Source organism: Equus caballus, chromosome 9 (assembly GCF_041296265.1).
Source record: "Equus caballus isolate H_3958 breed thoroughbred chromosome 9, TB-T2T, whole genome shotgun sequence".
NCBI lineage: Eukaryota > Metazoa > Chordata > Mammalia > Perissodactyla > Equidae > Equus > Equus caballus.
In genome coordinates this window covers 79,683,783-79,701,516 of record NC_091692.1, presented here as the reverse complement: position 1 = coordinate 79,701,516, position 17,734 = coordinate 79,683,783, and the positions used below count along the sequence as shown (strand labels likewise).

At 36.8% G+C, this 17,734-nt stretch overlaps 1 long non-coding RNA gene across 2 annotated transcripts in view; it reads right to left on the bottom strand.

Moving 5' to 3' along the window:
- LOC111775019 (uncharacterized) overlaps positions 1-17,734 on the bottom strand; it is a 47,369-nt gene that overhangs the window by 5,686 nt on the left and 23,949 nt on the right. Inside the window, exons 3-4 of one of the 2 annotated variants that reach the window (XR_002810452.2) lie at positions 11,366-11,503; positions 594-679 (exon numbers count right to left, since the gene is read on the bottom strand). This is a non-coding gene — a long non-coding RNA (uncharacterized lncRNA). Of the gene's footprint in view, positions 1-474; positions 680-11,365; positions 11,504-17,734 lie in introns of those variants that run through there. The other variant, XR_011421384.1, reaches the window with a different exon arrangement.

Here is a 17,734-nt window from a genome sequence, read left to right as displayed (position 1 = left end):
ACGCTATTACCATGGCCACCAGGATCCCTCATGTTGACTTTCAATAACTATATACACATCCTTCTCTCACCCTCACCCCCATCCCACACTAACCTCTGGCAACCACTGATCCATTCTCTATCTCTGTAATTTTGTCAACTAAAGAATGTTATCTAAGTGGAATCATACAGGAACTTCAAATTGCCTAAAAGTATAAAGTAGTGTCAGCTGGTATTATTATTCTTATAATTATCTATGGTAATTTTACTGACAATTGTAAGTTATTTTTTATACCAACCATATTTTTTTAGACCATCATAATTTTCTGTAAGCAGTAGGTTTTCTGGTTTATTTGGTGGGCCCGTTAAAAGGGAGTTGGTATTAAACAGTAACTGGAGAGGTTGGGTTTTCTGACAGATTTTCCTGTGGGAAAAGCCCTTGTTTTGACAAACACTGCTAGGGACAAGACAGGAATCTATAAAACAGAGCTCTTCACTCTTTCTAGAAGTTTTTATTATTAGCCTTATAAAAACAACCCATTAGCCTTATAAAAATAACCCAGTGGCTTTTCCCAACGAGATATGTGATTATCCAAAGCGTAGCGAATAATATACCTTGACAGTCTCTGAGATCGTTGTTGATGTCTTAAGGGGCCCAGATGTGGCAAAATCTTTTCACACTAATTCTGAGACAGATCTTCCTGAAGAAAAAGAGTAAAACAATTGTCCTGATAATATAGGCAAATTAAACTCATCAAACAAATGCTAATTATTATAATTATCATGAGACATTTATTTTTGGTATGATATGCTGAATTCTGCTAAGCATATTAAATAAAATATTTTATTTAATTTTCACAACAAATTTTCATAATTAGTTTCTTTTATTTCATTTTATTGATGAGAATATTGAAACTTGGAAAGATTAAATAACTCTCTAAAAGTCCCATACCTAAGGAATGGCACAACTCATGTTCAAATCAAGCCTATCCAGCTACAAAGACAATATTCTTTTTTTGAGATGAGGTATTTTACGCTACTTTGTTTTTGCTTTTTATCTCCAAAATTTTTATTTTGATAAAATTCAAACTTATGGAAAAGTTGTAAGAATGGTACAAGAGACACCAATATTTCCTTTAACTAGATTCATCATGTTAAAAATGTACTGCATTTTTTATTTTTATTGAAAACAATTGATCCAGTAATAGCCTTTGTAGATATGCTTTGCCAAGTCAGGATCTAAAGGTTTAGTTTTCATGTCTCTTTGTTCTCCTTTGTTCTAGAATAATACCTACAGCACATGTTCTTAGCCACTGAAGAGTACTGTCAAGCACCTGTAGCATGAATTTAATGATGAAGGTGAATTAAAAATATTGTAAGGAGGAAGCTCTTCTCCATCTCTTCCTACTATGACTAAACAAATACTAAATTTCCCTTTTCGCTATGATGAATGGTGCAACTGGGCATAGTGTTACTTTCTCTAGGTAAGATTTTCCCATTTTGCTGTACATTCAGATGATAAAATATGGACACAAACTTTATTTTACCTAAGCGTGTAGGAGGCCGGACTTCTTGTAACTTGTGGAGTCTTCGAGGAGCTTCAAAAATATGCATCTCAATTTATCATGCTTCATGCAACAGTCAAGGATCAACTGTGAAGAATACTCAAGGCTATTAAACGTCCTGAATTTGGAGTAGGAGGACTTGGGTTTGACTCCTGTATCCAGTGTTCTCTGGATATGTGACGTTAACCTTTACTTCTCTAAGGTCCAGTATCTGCATTTGTAAGATAGATACTTGCATTTACCTTACAATGTTTTTGTATGAATGCAACAGAAGTGGTAGTAATCAGCGTAATGAATCAGCAGGCACTGAATTAGTGTAAAATATTCAGATGCATTCAAGTCAAAATGATGCAATCTGTTTAAAAACGTACCCCATGCTACATTAACGTCTATAGCTTCTTTTCCATCAGGAGTTCCCTTTATTTCTCTGGGGAAAATTAAGTCTTAACTATCCTCCTTGGTTGCAATGCCCTTATCTGTTGTCTTGCAGGAGTTGTTGAATATAGAGTCCAGGGACAGACACAGCATCAAATCTAAGGATTTTTCCCTTCATTTCCATGTTGAATTTCCACTAGAATTATGGCGCATCAGGCATCCCAGCTTGTGGTTCGAAAGTTGTCCTTTGGGTTGGCCACAAGCTGATTTTCTCATTCTGTGGTTTGCTGTGGTTGATTGTATGCCACGTTTGCTCCGGGGAAAACTATGTCAATACCCTGCATTTTATAGTAAATTCCTGAGATCCGTTCCTCCCTCTCACTCTTCTATCTCACTCTCCCAAAGTGATCTTTAGTTTTTCCAGGAGTAATTATTTATGTGATGCCAAGTTTTTTCTGTTCCCTATTAAACAATGATTAAGCAAACCATTTGTCTTTGTTTTTGTCATGGTTTTATTTATTCTTTCATTTATTTAAAACTTTTCTGAAGCCCTGTTTCAGTCGTTGTGCATGGAACTTTAGATACTGTGATGGTTAATTTTATGTGTCAACTTTATTGGGTTGTGGGGTGCCCAGGTATTTGGTCAAGCATCATTCTGGGTGTTTGAGTGAGTGTATTCTTGGATGACATTAACATTAAATCCGTAGACTGAGTAAAATAGATTGTCCCCTCAGTGTGGTTGGGTACCATACCGTGAGTTGAAGGCCTGGATAGAACAAACAGCTGACCCTCCCCCCATAAGGGAGAATTCCTTCTGCCTGACTGCCTGCAAACTGAAACATCAGTTTTTTGCTGCCTTCAGATTTGAACTGAAACATTGGCTTTTCCTTGGTCTCAAGCCTGCCAGCCTTTCAACTGGAACCACATCGTTGATTCTCTTTGCTCTCAGGCCTTCTGATACATCATCGGCTTTCCTGGGTCCCCAGCGTGCTGGCTCAGTCTGCACGTCTTGAGACTTATTAGCGTCCATAGTCTTGTAAGCCAATTCTTTATAGTAAATCTCTTCATATATATGTATATATACACATTCTATTGGCTCCGTTTCTCTGGGAGAACTCTGACTAACGGAGATAGTTTATCTCATTTAATCTTCACTCTGAACTAGCTATTCTTGGCCTTCTCTCAACTTTGAGGACCCTGGATCTCCGTGACTTTGAGGTCACTTACCTAAGATTACTCCCCTGATAAACGCCCACTATCTTTGCTGAGGATTGCCTGACTTCAGTGTCCATTTCCTTTGCTTAAAGGAAGATAAGTAGGCAGAAGTTTTTATGAGCATCTTCAATTCCCTAGTACTGAGCCATGTGAATTCTCTGCATTCACACAGCATGTCAAGGAAGGGCACAAATTCTGAGGGATAGCTAAGGTATCAGACTTTATTTCTGCAGCAAAAGCTATGATGTCAACTCTGGGCATTTATATGCTTTCAATGTGTAATTCAGTAAAGCAAACTTCAAACTTCAATTTTCACAATGGTATGATTGATTATTCAGTATTTACCATCATTTTTAGTGAATAGAAAAACATATTGTTCACATTTTTCTAGTATTTAGACTCCTAGACATATATTCTATCCACAACTCTATCCTATTTTTCTTTGCCTGGGGAAACTATTTGTCTTTTAAAACATTTACCATCCAGATCTGGATGTGTCCCCACACCAACTAGTCTAGGACCTGTTCACGTTAACACATTTATCAGGCAATTTATCACAATTATTACAATTGTCTCACTCTCCCCATTTAGACTCTGAACTCTTTAGAGCAAAGACTCTGTTTTATTCACTTGTGTTTACCAGTGCTTGGTATAATGCTGGGCACAGACTGGATGCTCAAATTAGTGAGTAAGGGAATGTTTTTTACTCAGCAAACAGTTATTGAGTGTATATGCTGTGTAGAGAATTTTTAGGTTCTAGCGACAGATAAAGAAGTGACTAACAGACAGCAAACAACTCAAAATTCAGACACATATAATATCTAAATATACATACACACACATAGCAAAATTTATATGCAATATAGAGATGCTAGAACATTTTATCAAACTTTACAAAAGTAGCAGTATTTTTTTGGAAAGGCTATTTGCTGAATGGCATATATTTGATTGGAAAATAGTTTAGTTAAGAACAAATATAGCCAAGTTTGTTTTAAGATAGATATAAGTAGTATTCATCAAATTCAATAATTTTAACCAGATTTACAACCAACCAACAGATTTTATGGGTTCTCTGTCTCCTTTGAAACGGTTAAAGACATTTTCAGTCCTCTTGTCTATATTTGTTAAATACGCAGGTTATTAAAAATAAATTGCAATATATCGATTTCCCTGGATCTATAATACGATAATACATAACAGGGTGAGGAACAGGAGAGCTTCTCCTGAAACCCATTTTGTTTGAGGTCAAAACATTTTGAAGAAGACACTTCATTGCATTGTAGCTGAGAAAACAAAGGCAAAAATTTTGGACAAAGAAGCTCAAACCAGTGGCCACTGGGGAGGGGGAGGGGGCAATGAGGGAAAGACATCATTTATGAAAAATGAAAGGAAAGAAAAAGTGAGACAGCTTGCCGGGGAAATGAAAATTAAAAACAGGCAAAGTTTCTTGTTCTTTTTCAAATAGAGATTGAGATTTCAGGAAAAGAGAGGAAAGTGCAATAAATCAACAGACAAGCTTATTTTGTTGGGAGTGGAGAGAAACCTGTCTTAGGTTCTTATAAACTGCTTCGGGAAGGTAAGAAGCTTCCTGTAAACTTTACTTGGATCACAAACCTTTCAAAGACTCAGCTGGGAATGAGGACAAACGTAGCAGATCCCCAAGAGCGAGAAAAGTATCTTTCTTTAAAACCCTTCAGATCACAAAAAAATATACATCTTAACCTTGAAGTTGCCCAAGCTTCACTATTTGCTGTGCAAGTAACTAAGTGCTTTTATATACCTCAGGGAATGAAGAATATACCCAATATGAGAATAAATACATTTGAATATATTTAAAGTACACAATGAGGTTGGGGGACATCTATTCTTTCATCATGCATTGTCATCTGACAACACCCCATAAAACATACTCAATAAATGTCAACCAACATTTAAGAAATATATTTATATTACTTAATATAAATAAATATATTTACTTATATATATTACATATTTGTATATAATAAATATAAATGTATATATGAATATATTTATATTCACATATTAGATTTTAGTTTATTCACTTATTCATTCAATATTAATCTTCTAATATATGCAAACTCACTGCTAGGCCCTTGAGATATCAAGGTATATAAGACAGGATCCTTACCTACGTGAAGAAGAGCTTCTAGAAAAGAAGATGTGCATATAAATAGGCAGTTGAAATAAAATATGAATGATTGACAAAAATAGAGAAGAGAAAGAATAGTTACCCCTGCCATAGTAGAAGAAGATATGCTCTAGGGGATTCTATTCAGGCTGTGTCTGAAAGTGGTGCCTGCCATAGTTTTCAAAAATTGCCAAGCCCATAATCCTACTGGCCAACACAATCCATAGCATATAAAAGGAAAACCAACCAAATTATTAGAGGGGCATGATATATTTACTGTTAATTAAAATCAGCTTTACGTTTCCCCAGACATGATTACTTTTTCTCTCTTCTCAATTGTCTTGCATAGTTAGAGTTTTCTCTGGACATGTGAGTGATCAGCTAGAGACTACATTTCTCAGCATCCTTTGCAGCTTGATGGAGCCAATAGAATGGGGGGGGGGGGGGTGTTGTTTGCAACTTCCACGTCACTTGCTTAAAGGATGTACTTTGCCCTCCACTTGTCCTCTTCTTGGTCTTCCCGCGGGCTGGAACCTAGAGCAGGGTCCAGCTTTGGCCTGGGTTCCCTTAATGTTCTGTGGAGCAGTGTGGTTCAGCCAACCTGGGCCACTCATTGCTACACTATTACATGAGAGAGAAAGAAGCAAGTTTCTATCTTATTTAAGCCACCGTGTGTTTTGGACCTGTTTGTTAGAGCTGTATAACCTGTACTCTAACTAATACAGACATATCTTTTCCACTTGTCAAAAATTAAAAATGAGTTTAAAAAGCAAAAGCATACAAATATTGTAGAAAGGACTCATATCTAAAACTGAGTTTTAATGCTTTCTAAGCAAATGTTCAATTAGCCCATTTCCTTACAACTTATAATAGAAGAGTACGTTTTAGTGGAGTCAGACCTACACTCATATGTCAATTCTCACAATATAATGTTACTTAATGCCATCTATGTGTCTGGAACCTGAGTTTAGTCTGGGTATTTGATACCATTAGTCTTCTGGAAAACCCAGTGAACTGGCTATTATTCCCATCTTTTTTTTTTTTTTCTTAAAGATTGGCACCTGAGTTAACAACTGTTGCCAATCTTCTTTTTTTTCTTTCTTTCTGCTTTTTCTCCCGCAATCCCCCCAGTACATAGTTGTATATTTTAGTTGTGGGTCCTTCTAGTTGTGGCATGTGGGACGTCACCTCAACATGGCCTGATGCGTGGTGCCATGTCCGTGCCCAGGATCCAAACCGTTGAAACCCTGGGTCGCCGAAGCAGAGTGCGCGAACTTGACCACTTGGCCATGGGGCCGGCCCCTATTATTCCCGTCTTACGATTAAATAATGAGAGGCTTAGAGCGGCTCATGAGGCCTCACCACGTAGCATACTTAGTAGTGAGGGGAGAGGTGGATTTTATTCCAGGACATTCTGCCTTGTAAATCTGTACTGTACACTGCTTCATCGCACACTAGCTGAGGGCAAAGCTCGGGTTCCTTATCTATAAACTGGCGATATTACTTGGCTACTTACGAGGTTGCTGCGAACATTGGCTAGGTCTGCATAGGATGCCCTTTCAGATCCTGACACATAGGAAGTACATGATAAATGTTTGGTGCCTCTCTTCTTCCGTTGATGGTCTGACAGCTCTTAGAGCAAATGAGCAATATCCCCTCTAGCTTTGTATGCTGTAAAATGTCAGGCAAGAAGGAGGTGCCTAATAAATATTAGGATAAATCAGAGAAATGAGGAAGCAGGTCCAGAAACTGATAAATGAAAAAAATGAAAATAAAAATAAAGGTTAATATGGGGGCTGGCATAGTGGCATGGGGGTTAAATTCGCATGCTCTACTTTGGCGGCCTGGGGTTTGCAGGTTTGGATTCTGGGCGCAGACCTAGCACCACTCATCAAGCCATGCTGTGGAGTCATCCCACATAAAATAGAGGAAGACTGGCACAGATTTAAGCTCAGTGACAATCTTCCTCAAGAAAAAAAAAAGAAGAGGAAGATTGGCAACAAATGTTAGCTCAGGGCCAATCTTCCTCACACACACACAAAAAAAGGAAAATAAAATAAAGGTCAATATGGCCAAGTGTATTGATCTTTACTATATTCTAGGATATATGATAATTACTTGACATACATTTTCTCCCTTAATCCTCATGATAGCCCCATGAGGGTGATTTTATCATTTCTTCTAGTTTACAGATGAGGCCACTGAACCCCAGAGATGTTGAGTAACTCACTTGTAGTCACTCAGATGTTCAGTTGTATAGCTTCTGCTTGAACTAAGCTTTATGCTTGTCCAGAGCCCATCTCTTAATCTCCTCTCCACACGAAGCAACAAGAATCAAGAAGCTGAATGCCAGCCTTAGCTCCTAACACTGTTTACTTGGGCTCTAGGAGGCCCCCAAAAGCCCTGTTCTACACTGTTTAGTGTTGAAGGTGATGGTTTGTAGACTCCAGGCCCTTCCCCCTTGACCTCTCAATGTCCTGCAGTAGCCAGGTGGGCTGTAGCCCCGGCCTCTCCCCTCCAGGGACAGCTCCTGGGTGGCCAAGCAAGGCCTGTGGGCTCGCACAGCTGCCTTCCCTGTCACCGTCCAAGCAGCTGGGCACGTGAGCTGCTCCAGCAGCCTGGAGTCGGATTGTGTAAACTGCTGCATGCTCCTGGCAGCTTTGGGACTGGCTGGGTCCCTTCAGGAAATGAAGGGAAAGCTCCAAGTGAGCTTGACAAAGGCTGCTCTGGTTCAGGAAGCAACAGACACTTGACCTCATTCAATTTCCAGTGCAGTCCCTTGCAAAGGCACATGCTATGTCTTAATCTCCTACAAACTACACTTTTGCCTGCCTCAGGGCTGTGACACAGTATGTGCTCAATGAAATTTTGCTGAGTGAATGAATGATTGCATGAAAGAGATGCAATTCTGTTTGCTATTAGTAGGGGCAATAATAAAGTCGAAGATTTATTTGGGAGTCCCTTAAGGAACTCCTGCGACCAGTGACTCAGCCTCTTGCCTCTTTCACAGCCCCTCCCACCTGCCCTGCCCTCTGCCACTGCTCCACACTCTTGACAATTCCCTCCTAAATCTTCTTATCCCATAATATTTACCTTTTTTTGATCCATCGTTTCAATACGGAAATAGCTAATTACTTGATCAGAATGCAATGCAGTTCTGCTAGTTCCAGTGTTCATCCTCCCAGAAAACATGCACAAATCTTAACAGTAGTCTTGCAGACAATTTCTTATTTCTGCTTATTTGGGATGCTATGATCAGCCAATAGAAATATATTTTGCCAACATTCGACTCTTACAAAATCTTTAATCTATTACCTATTTTTTTTCCTATATTTAAGGCTGGCTGTTTTTTGGAAAAAAAAAAAATCACGGATGTTACTCCATCTGATGAGCTTTACAAATATAGATACACTCATAACTGTCATGTACATTTGCCCACATAGACTTCCAGGTCTTTTGAGTCACATCAAGTCAAGGTATGGTTTTGTGTGGTTTCCTTCTTCTTCTGTGGTTTCTTCAAAAGTTATGGGTAAATTCGATCTCAAAGGTGGATAGCACTCCAAATTCCAGTCTGCATTTTAACTTCTCTCCTTAACTCATAGTGAAACATGCATCAAGAATCTTTCCTTCATCATGAAAAGAAATTTAAAACAGTAGATTAGAATCACATTGCCTGAAGGATGTAGCCACAAAAGTATTTTAATGGAAGTTCATATACAAGTCCATTTTATTGCATAGGAGGAGTCAGTACTGAATGTAATAGAATTAAGGATGGCTTTGTTGTCTCTTTTTGTTTGTAGATATGCATTACTGTTATAAAAGTGATACCATTTCAGAAATTTTCACAGTACCGATATATAAAAGTAAAGCATAAAAATTCTATCTACCCCTCCCTATTTTCCAGTCATAATCTTCACTATCAGGTAACGTATGCTCCTTGAGACTAGGTTCCATATTATTAAAAAAAAAAACTTTATTCCAGAAATATCTATTAAATACATTCTATATGCCAGGCACTGTTCTGGATATTTGGAATATAGGAGTAAACAGAATGAACAAAGATCTATGCTGTTATGGACCTTACTTTCTTTAGAGAGAAACAGACAACAAAGAACAGCTATAATGAGTAGATATTGAATTGTATACTAGGAAATGCGAAAGGCTATATTAAAAAAATATAAATAAATAGAATAGAGAGAATAGGAAAGGGGCCCAGAGAATGCTAGAGATGAAGCTGGAAGGTGGTTTGCAATTTTAAAATTGAGATGAACATTTGAGGAAGTACTTAAGGGAAGTGAGCAAGTCATCCATGTGGATATCTGGAGGAAGAGCCTTCCAGGGATATGCAACAGCTTAAGGTGGAATGCCTAGTATGTTCTAGGACCAGTAAGGAAATTAATGGAGTGGGAGGGGAGTGGAGTGAGAAGAGAGTAGGAGATGAGAGATCATGGAAGTGTTAGAGTCTGTTGTAAGGAGTTTGGCTTTTACTTTGTATGAGGTGGGAGCGACTGGAGGGTGAGAACAAACAATAAATATGATATGACTTATGTTGTAAAGAAATCGCTCTGACTGCTGTGTTGAGAACAGACTTAAGGGAGGCAAAGGTAAGAGCAAGGAGAACGAGATACGAGCCTATCGCATAGGAGATGATGTCATATTTTAAAAGAGGAACCAAAAAGATTTCCTGAAGAATTGGAAGTGGAATCTAAGAGAAAGAGAAGAGTCAAGAAGGAATTGACGGTTTTAGTCTGGGAAATTGAAAGAGTGGTGTTCACACTAAACATACTTTTCTAAAACAATTTTTTTTAATTCACAATATATTATGAACATCATTCCATGTCAAAATGTACAAAATTACTGGATTTTTAACAGTTTTCTAGTAGTCTATTGCATATTTACTCTACAATTTACTTAATCAATCTATGATTGTTTTCTTTTTATTTTCTCCCTAAAGTTTCTTCTGTAAAGTTTTAAGATTACTTTAAAAAACTCTGATCTTGTTACTTTGTTTTAGACAGGTCGATGTAGTGGCCTAAATCTACATTTAAAAGACCTAATAGTGAATCTTTCTGAAATCTAGTTAATTAGCAAACTGAGACATTTATATATGTTCTTGATATTGTATGATGTCTTTCAAGTTTTTCATTATTAAAACCATGTGTTCAATAACTTTATTTTTTATTACATCCACTCTAGGTAGAAGTCTGGAGAGAAATAGACAGAGAGTTGGAATAGTTTTAATTCTGTTTTTAGAGAGGCTTTACACCAGAAAATGAAACACAGAGAGCTCTGCAGAGGAAAAGACCATAACATGAGACAATGCCTAGAAAAGGAATTCACAGCGATTCTTAAGCTGTCTTATTTATTACATAAATACATTCTTTGCTTGGCTAAGAATGGTGAGATTTTGCTATTCACCACTTATTAAAACAAAAACTTTTTATCATTCATAAATCCATTTATAAATCTCACCATTTATACAAGTGGTAGGATTAATCACCTAAATATTTTTTTTGTTTTTAGTTGTTTTCATAATTATTCATAATTTCATATTTCAAATTATTCAAATTATCAATTATTTCAAATTATTCAAAAAATTATACCTATCTATATCACCTAAAAATTATTCTATTTACCTAGAATGGAATTTATTTAAAACATTTAACTGTAATTCCTTTAAAAAGAGAGACTAGGGCCAGCCCAGTGGCGTAGTGGTTAAGTTCACGTGCTCCCCTTTGGCAGCCCAGGGTTCACAGATTCCGATGCTGGGCGCCGACTTACACACCACTCATCAAGCTATGCTATGGTGGTGTCCCACATACAAAACAATAGAAGAAGATTGGCACAGATGTTAGCTCAGTGACAATCTTCCTCAAGCAAAAAGAGGAAGATTGGTAACAGATGTTAGCTCAGGGCCAATCTTCCTCAAGCAAAAAGAGGAAGATTGGTAACAGATGTTAGCTCAGGGCCAATCTTTCTCACACACAAAAAAGGGAGAGGCTAGAGTATATAGCCACTTGCAGCTCTGTTTGCTACAGACCCAAAACCACCATAACGCAAAATGGTTTAATTAGGTCTCTTACCGGAAGATGAGCAGAAGGACCCTTCTCCAAATATTGCTCAGACTAAAGGCAGAAGACCAGGCCATGCAAGACTTGTTTGTAAGAAGCTGCCATACAGCCACAGAGAGAACCCAAGGGTGACATGTTTGTACTAGAAACCTTCAAAATTAGAAAAATAAGAAATATTTTAGTTAGAAAAATATTTTAAAATGTGTTTGACTTATGGGGCCGGCCCTGTGGCCCAGTGGTTAAGTTCGCGCGCTCCGCTTCGGCAGCCCACGGTGTCGCCAGTTCGAATCCTGGGTGCCGACGTGGCACTGCTCATCAGGCCACGATGAGGCGGCATCCCACATAGCACAACCAGAGGCACTCACAACTGGAATCTACAACTATATACTGGGGGGCTTTGGGGAGAAGAATAAAAAACAAAAAAAAATGTGTTCGACTTAAACTTCAATATAGATAAAGGAAAAAATTTAGTAGTAGTTGGTAAAAAGAATCACCCATGAGAACAGTACTAGACTGAAACTTCAAATTTAATTTTTTAAACTTTTACTAGAGTGACTGTATATTTTGTTTTTTTTTACTAGAGTGATTGTATAAAATACTTTTTATTTTTTAAGTTTAATTATATATATGTTTGATTGTTTTAACTTTTATTAGTAATTGTATGTTGTAAATTTTTATTTCACATGTACAGTAAAGAGAAATTATTTAACCTTAAGCGTTTTCATTTGATTTTAGAAATATGGGGCCAGCCCTGTGGCCAAGTGGTTAAGTTCGAATGTTCTGCTTCAGCGGCCCGCAGTTTCACGGGCTCAGGTCCTGGGCCCGGATCTGGCACAGCTCCTCAGGCCATGCTGAGGCGGCGTCCCATATGCCACAACCAGAGGCACTCACAATTAGAACATACGACTATGTACTAGGGCGTTTTGGGAATAAGAAGAAGGAAAAAAATGACTAAAAAAAGTAAAAAATAGAAATATATAGAATTGTGTATGAAACAATTTGAAACCTAATCAGTTAAGTGTAAGAGAGGATTTTGCATTTTGCCTTTAGATAAAAAGTATAGAATGGTTAAGATTATTTCACAATAGGTAAAATGCTTGAAATTTAAGAAAATCAAATATTTCACAAATCTCGTGGCTCTGTTTTAGATCTTGGCCTCGAAATGTTCCCCTGCAATCTATCTACTCAGTATAAGTAACATTCAATGGGAATAACCATCTTTGTGGTGGTTATATTTTAAATTCTTCTTTTAAAATTCTGTTGGTCACATATATGAATATGTGACAAATAGATGATGAGTAAAAAAATTAAGATAGAGATACTTAGATGATATATTTGGGCAAAACAATAATAACTTTCAGCATGGGATTACATGTTGCTAAATTCTTTATGGTTTATGTTATCACAAAACTTATAATTAAGAGAGACTTTTTGCAGAGTCGAATGTCTTTCCTGAAATGTATACTTTGAGTCTACTCAACAGAATCAAATATAATCCTGTAATCCAATGAAGGATACACACAAAATAGATAATTACTTATTATCTATTCATATTAGGTTACAGGTAAACAGTATGTCAAACTGTCAAGAGTTTAGCTATGAAGCAAGACTAACCCTGATTCCAGTTCTATTTACCAACTTTCTGACCTCGGGCAAGGCCACTTCCTCTCTTGAAGCAAAGATCTCTCCTATGTAAAATAGAGGGAAAAATCTATATTTTAAGATTTGTGAAGATGTAAGAGGACCAGCACATAGTCCTGTACATAGGTGCCCAATAAATAGTGGCAATTTTGGTCAGTGGTTTTGTTACTAAGAAGCTAATCATTATCTGAAATTTAAATTTAAGAAATCCATTCTCTCAGCAGATAAAAATAATAAAAGGAAATTTTTGATTGTCCTGGTGGGATCATAAATATTCTATTTTAAGAGAAACAAATGATACAATAGAATAAGTAGACTGTGTATTTTTTCTTTCTTTCTTTCTTTCTTTTGCTGAGGAATATTAGCCCTGAGCAAACATCTGTGCCAATCTTTCCCATGCCTTTTTTGCTTGAGGAAGATTAGCCTTGAGCTAACATCTATACCAGTCTTCCTCTATTTTATATGTGGGGCTCTGCCACAGCACAGCTGACAAGAGGTGTAGGTTTGTGTCCTGGATCCGAACCCACAAATCCAGGCTGCCAAAGCAAAGTGTGCAAAACTTAGCCACTAGGTCACAGGGCCAACCTTAAAATGTATTTTTTTTTCAAATGAACTAGGCATAAAGTTTATAAAGGAGAAGTATCCAGGAAAAAGGAAGAATATGGGAAATAAAAGACCACTTTGGGCTGTAACTTTTGGTACCATCTATATATACAGAAGAAAGCATAGAAATCACCATGCCAGGGTTATGTGATTGTGTCCTTAGAAACACATGAAGAAAATGACTGTAAGTTCTTAATGCATGCAAAAGGGCTGCACTTAACTATAACAATGTATCCTTGCTTTATTAGGATTTTAATAAGATTATGCATTAAATCAATAAAATAACTACCTACCTTCAAAGAAAGGGTGTATGGCTACATGTTCTTCTTGGTCAAGGATCAAAGTTTTGGTAGGTCACTGAAGGTATAGAACAAAGGATCACACTTTTTGTGTGTTCCTGGAATATATTCAAATATTGGGATTTAAGTAGCATACACAAAGAGATTTAAGTTGAAAATCAATAAGAACCAATATCTATAAAAGTATTCACTTCTTCACCTGGTCACTGTTCAACACACATCACAATTGGAGTAGAAATTTGTGTTTCTTTGGCAAATGGTACTCTCTTATATACTCAGGAAAAAAATTATTACATATTCTAATAAAACTGTGATCTACTCCCCATTCAGTTCTACATTAAAACCAACAAATATTACCCTAATGAGATATATTCATATTTACTGCAAAAAATAAATACATCAAGCGATAAAGATTAGGCAGTATAGTTTTGCAGAAGTCATGGCCCTATAGTTAAGAAACACTACACTAGAGAGCAAATTATTTTTTAATATGTTTTTTCATATATTACATATATCCAAACTAGAAAAGTAAAGTTGAGAACTAAAGAAATTTCTTTATAATTTAGACCAACATTTTTGGGTAAAAGAAGACAGAATTTTTATGTATTTTTTAGATTGAATGACAAACAAATAATAGATGGAAATCAACTAAGCTAAAACATCCATTTTCTACACAGAAATTAGTAGAAAGCAATCATTCATTTTTTACTATAATAAAGTCTTGTAATATTGTTTTCAGTATTCTACTTAGTTATATTTGTCTGAAAATAATTGTTCCAAGAAATTAGAACTCGTAAACGAATACATTCAAGTTTTGCTAACAAATAAACCAATGGTAATTAAATGACTGGGATTGACTACTCAGTTTAAAACAAAAAAGAAGGAGCAAATTTCAGATAGAAAAATTTAGCCTGTGGATGATGGGTAGGTTGTGAGCAGGTACAGCTATCAGATAGCGCCAGGTTATCCATAGGACTTCCTGTTGACAGCAAGCGCTAAAATAGTTGTTCAGGACTATCTGCCTACATTATACTCAACGGTTTTCCAAATTAACCAAACCATATGATTAAACAAGAAAAACGGGAAACTAACATTTACTGAGTATATGTCATTTACCATATACCTTCACAGATTTCTACTAGTTCATAATGAAATGGATGACAGTGGCAATGTAAAAATAGGTCAAAGAATTACTAAACAGAAAAACACTTAAATTTTTAAAATCTGAAGTTATTTAAGAAGAATCACAGAGGACATCACTCTATATCTGAAGTTCCCACTGCCTACCCCACTCTTTACATAAGGCTATTAATTTAAAATTTTCCTTTCCTGGAAATCCAGTGTCCACAACTCCATGAAAGCTATGGAGTGTATGCAGCTTCTTTCGCAATATCTGCTTGATTGGTGTTACACTGATGAAACATCTGGACACTGAGCTGAAGCTTTCTTTCTCCATCCAACTATTTGTCCTTGAACTTGTGGACACTTGTTTGGCTTGCTCTGTAGAGGTCATTCAGCCGTAGTGACCAATTTATTTGGCCCAATATCATAATGAACACAGAAATTTCCAGATAACCACTAATTTTGTCATTTCTTGGAAATTCCTTTCCCAAAGATAACCATGTCTTAATATGATTGATCATTGTTCTTTGGGGTCATTACTTCCGATTAAACCGCATGACTATGGATCCAAGAAAAGTAACCATTTATGTGCTTCATTTCGCATGCATTAGTTTTTCCCAATTCTTTTCCTTCCATCCAATACTTAGACTTATGTATAAGCATAAAAATAAACTTTTGTCTTCCATTTTAATGTTTTTAATTGAAGGTCATGAATCCTACTTACATACTTAATCAGTTTCCTTTTACGTAGATGGGAGGATACACTTCAGAGTCATGTCTTACAGAGAACACTGAATCTTTATTTATAAATTGAAAACCCTCCAATGGCTTTTCAGTCACACTTTGGATGAATCCAAACTCCTTATCCTTCTTCTCACAAGGGTCTAAATGATCTGGCCGCTGTCTTTCGTCTTTCTGATTTCATCTCACAGCCCCTCCCCTTCTCCCGGTACATTTCAGATCAGTGGTCTTCTTTCAGTTATTTCAACATGTCGAGCCCATTTCTGTGTAAGTCATTTGTTGTAGCTGTGTGCTCCGGCAAGAGTGTTCTTCGCATGACTCTAATTCTTGTTACTCAGATCGCAGAGAGGTCTTCCTTTCCTACCCAATATAAACTGGCTATCTGTTCATTCACTCTTTCTCACATCACCCTATTTGAAGCTTCTGCATAGTATTTATTTTTTCTTATTTGTTTAGTTTGTTTTATAGTCTACTGTTTCATACTAGAATTTAAACTTCACCACTATAGCCCTAGCGTCTAAAATACTCTTAGCACAGATCAGGAACTGAATTAACAAGTGTTAAAGGAATTAACATATCCACATGATTTATTTCCCTTACCCTTTACATTATGGAAATTTTCAAAATATAGATAAAATAAGAAAGAATATGTACTGAAACCCTAGGTAGCGATGAAATATCTTCAAAAATTATCAACAGTTCCAGCACTGATGTATAATTAATACTTGTAAAGTATGGACCCACTTTATTGTTCTAGCATCCATTGCATCTGTTTCCATCTTATCCACAATAATAGCCTCCAGTTATTATTTGAATACACCATTAAGGAGCATCCATTTTAAGCAAAACATTCTGTTCAGCCACAGTTAAAAATAAAATTGAATAAGATCTCTGTCCTTACTCTAAGAAGGGGGATAAAGTCATGTACAAAGAGAACTAAAATGCTAGCTTGAGGTAAAAATTGCTCTAGGGGAGATAAACAATAATGTCATAGTAGATGAGAGAATTCTTTTTTTCAAATTGGAAGTGCATTGAAGAGGTTTTCCATGAAGTGATGGTTTTTTAAATGAGGTCTTCAAGAATAGATGAAATTTTAGTAATTGAAGGTATACATAAATTGCATTTGAAGTAAAAGAAAGAACATTAGCAAGAAACAATAACAGCAGGAAAGCTAATATAGTTATAGGAAACAGGAAGTTTGGGTCTGGCATAGCTTAAATGCATTGAGTAGTGGAAGAAAGTACTGCAAACGTGGATTGAAATTAAGAGTTTGTACTTTACTTGAAAGGAAATGTGGATCTGTTGAAGGCTTTTGAGGAGGGAAATAGCACTGTGAAAAGTGCTTTAAGAAGGTGAATGTAATGGCAGTGGCACCATACAGATAAACAAGAATATAATAGGCTGCAAAAGAAGTTAGCAAAGGATAATGTCACAATAGACAATGTGGCCATTCTCAAATATGGCTCTAATATTCTTAGATACTCCTCCCATCTGGGGATGGGTCTCTGTCTCCTCCCCTTTAACCAGTGATGACTTCAATGAATAGAATATGGCAGAAGATACTCTGAGACTTCCAAGACTTCCTTCACAAAAGGCCATGCAGCTTCAGCCTGGTTCTCTGGAGATGCTTGCTCTGGGGAAAGCCAGCAGCCATGTATGAAATCTGGCTAGCTTGAGATCATGCTGGAGAGGCAATGTAGATCCAGTTGTCCGCACCAACTGAGCTTTCAGGGGACAGTCGGTCATAAGAGTCTGCCATTTTTTTTTTTAAAGCCTTTTTTTTTTTTTTAAAGATTTTATTTTTTCCTTTTTCTCCCCAAAGCCCCCCGGTACATAGTTGTGTATTCTTCGTTGTGGGTTCTTCTAGTTGTGGCATGTGGGACGCTGCCTCAGCGTGGTCTGATGAGCAGTGCCATGTCTGCGCCCAGGATTCGAACCAACGAAACACTGGGCCGCCTGCAGCGGAGCGCGCGAA